We start from the raw sequence: 3,659 nt of genomic DNA, 5'->3' as shown, positions 1-3,659 counted from the left end.
CATCGCCACAAGCCCACGATCACAGATGCAAAAACCAACCCACGATCCGCACAACCGCATCATCAGCGCGATCGTGCAGTTCATCCGACGAGGCCATCCCACCCCGCGCCCTCCCCTTAAATTCAGACCCCTGCCAAAGGCCTTCTCATCCACAAACAACACAAGTATCCATTGCACTCCCACCAAAAGCACCAAGCCCTGCCACCGGCGATGACGTTCACCGACGAGTACAAGGGCGACAACACCGTGGAGGCGCACGACAACACCAAGTTGCACGTCATCCACACCAACGACAGGAAGCAGATGGTGATCACCCTCGCGCAGTACGAGCGCCACCTCAGCCTCCAGTGCCACAAGATCGTCGGCATTGATCTCGAGTATGACAACGACCCTGAAGCGACGCAGAAACCCGCCCTCTGCCAGCTCTCCATCGGCAAGAATCAGCCGGTGCTGCTCTTCCAAATGAGCGACAGTGAAAGGTGCACCATCTTCGACAACTTCCTCGCCGACCCCAGGTACACCTTTGCAGGCTTCTCCATCGACGATGACAAAACCAGGCTGGAGCGCGTCAAACTGGAGGTCGCCAACTTCGTCGACATCCAGAAGGAGTGGAGGGTGCCCGAGGCAACCAAGCCGTTGGACTCCCTCGGAGACATCTCGGGCGTGCTCATCGACGACTACTACAACAACATGAAGAAGAAGATCACCGACGACGAGCACCGGTGCTGGGCCATCCTGCTCTGTCCAGGAGGCACATCGAGTACGCGGCAAAGGACGCCTACGTAGCGTACGAGATATGGAACCGCATCACCCTCACCCAGGACGGCCTTCGCCGTGCAAAGCTGGAGAAGGAGGAGCCCCCCAAGAAGCACGCCAGGAGCAGCTGGGGATGGGGAGAGCCTGACTGGTGAAGAAGAAGATGGTGCCGGCCAGGAGCCAACAATGCCAGCGTTCTTTTAGAATTATCATCAAATTTGCTTTTTGTTGTTTGCTTATGTATCATTAGTTTGCTTGTGTGCTGAACCTAGTTTGCTTGCCATGCACAATCGCTTTGTAATGATGAACTCTGATTATGTTAGTTTGCTTTCTGTTCAACTTAGCTTGCTGGTGATGAAATTGTCGTACATAATGCAAACAGGACGCATGCAGTGCAAGTTGCGCACGAATGCAGTACAGAATTTGTCAAATGAAGTCTTAACATACCCAACAAAGCAGTGCACGAACATAAATTTGAAAAAAGGAATACATAAGAGCAAAAACACAAATAGAAAAACGCAAAAACACGTAAAATAATTCAATACAGTCCGGAAGTACATGAAAGTACAGCACAGAACCATAATGAGTGAAGTACAGGTATGATTTACTAAGCAGTGCACTCCCATACATTGGGAAAAAGATTACATAATAGCAAAAAGACGGAAGCAAAAAAAATGGCAACTATACATGCAGTACGCAATGCGTACACATGCAGTACGGAACCCTGATCAATGCAGTGCACACTCCAACATTGAAAAAAACACATAGGGCAGAAAAATAAAAAAAATAATAATTCAATACAGTCCGTTGTGTTGTTCTTTGTTTCATGTATGCAAGATTTTGATAATGTCCGTTGCTTGTGATCAATTGCTTTCGCAGAAATTAGTTTGCATTAGAACAAGTATCTACACAACTTTGAAAAATTTAATGAGTGACACCAAAACATACTATGCACATACAAAACATAATAGTCCACAAAAAATAGTAATTATATAAAAATAAAAATTAATATTGATATATCCATATACCTTTCTAAACAAACGTGAATACAGTTCACAGAACGAACATAAGGCAGTTCAACAAGTGTATGCGTGAAGTGCAGTACATGCATAAATGAAGAACGACAAGGGCCCCTGATAGAGGCAAAGGTGTCCCGATGTTTCGATGAGATGATGGCTATCGTTTTCTGTGGGAGTCGACCTTGACGATCCGACTACGAACGTGCGAGACGTCGCGCCTTAGCAATCGCTAAACCAACTTCCGAGGGGTTATTGACCATGCCGGAGCACGATCAACCTGACCACGAGGGCCTGTTTCCTACGAGCAAACGAAGAACAAGCAAGAAGCTGAGATTGCAATCTGGATATTGCGAATATAAGATGAAAGCTTTATTGATCAAGGTGGGGTTCTGTGACGTCTTGGTCTGGTCGTTGGACACAAACGAAGTACGCGAAGTTGCAGCTATGGCGAACTTTTAATCTAAACAAAACCCAAGTCTAAACGACGCCCTAAGGGCTGTATATATGGAGGAAGAGAGGGGAATTTCGTGGCCCTTGAAGGTGGGGTCCGAAACCAACCCTAACTCTTGTTTCCCCACACATACGGACTCTAAAAATAGCCTATACTTAAGTATTTCGAAATTACATGGGCCTGGCCCATTAATAAGGTGACGCAGCACCTAGAATAGCCTATGGACGAATATTATGAAGTGGCATCTTGTATATTTCGTCCAAGGCTTCATGCACTCCTTATGGCGGCTTCAAAGTCCTTAAATCATCACTTGTAACTCCATTCTTGATCCCCTTGCGCATGCCATCAACTCCATTCGTGTTCTTGCTCCAATGTTCATCCTTCTCCAAGCTAGGACCTTCATTTGTAAGCAAAACAAATGTATCCAATTTAGGCAGCATCATAATCTCATGAACATTAGAATCATTACCAAGAAACGAAAGTACCTGGTAATTTAATTGGCGTGCGCGAGCTCTAGTAATTGGTCCAGTATATGTAACAGTAGGGGCTGTGGGTGTAACAATGGTATTGATGTCCTCATCATCCTCCCCTTCTTGAAATGAAGTCGTCCTCGACGGAAGCTCATCTTCCTCACCCAAATAAGGCTTCAAATCTGCAATGTTAAAAGTGGGACTAACCCCAAAATCTGCAGGTAGCTCAAGTTTATATGCATTATCATTTATTTTCTCTAAAACCTTAAAAGGACCATCAGCACGTGGCATTAGCTTTGATTTGCGCAGATTAGGAAATCTATCTTTACGCAAATGTAACCAAACAAGATCTCCAGGTGCAAACACAACATGTTTTCTACCCTTATCTCCAGCAAGTTTATATTTAGCATTCATACGCTCAATGTTTTCCTTAGTTAACTCATGCATTTTTAAAATCAATTCAGAACGTTCTTTAGCATCAAAATTAACCTTCTCCGAAGATGGAAGAGGCAACAAATCAATAGGTGCACGAGGTAGGAAACCATACACAATTTCAAAAGGGCACATCTTAGTAGTAGAATGCAATGAACGATTATAAGCAAATTCAATATGAGGCAAGCATTCTTCCCACATTTTCTTGTTATTCTTCAAAACAGCCCTAAGCATAGTAGACAATGTTCTATTGACTACTTCAGTTTGTCCATCAGTTTGGGGGTGACAAGTAGTACTAAAAAGCAGCTTAGTCCCCAACTTAGCCCATAAACATCTCCAAAAGTGGCTAAGAAATTTAGTATCACGATCTGAAACAATAGTATTTGGCACACCATGTAAGCGAATAATTTCACGAAAGAACAAATCAGCAACATTAACAGCATCATCACTTTTATGACATGGTATAAAGTGTGCCATTTTCGAGAACCTATCCACGACAACAAATATGCTATCCCTCCCCTTCTTTGTTCG

General features: G+C 44.2%; 1 pseudogene; it reads left to right on the top strand.

The window, feature by feature from the left end:
• The first annotated feature begins 210 nt into the window (after positions 1-210).
• On the top strand, positions 211-911 carry LOC147985017 (uncharacterized; annotated as a pseudogene).
• The last annotated feature ends 2,748 nt before the right edge of the window (positions 912-3,659 follow it).

Source organism: Triticum urartu, chromosome 2A, assembly GCF_056163025.1.
Source record: "Triticum urartu cultivar PI428250 chromosome 2A, HENAU_Tu73, whole genome shotgun sequence".
Taxonomy (NCBI): Eukaryota; Viridiplantae; Streptophyta; class Magnoliopsida; order Poales; family Poaceae; genus Triticum; species Triticum urartu.
The sequence above is the reverse complement of the archived record's forward strand: the minus strand, read 5'-3'. Positions and strand labels throughout refer to the sequence as shown.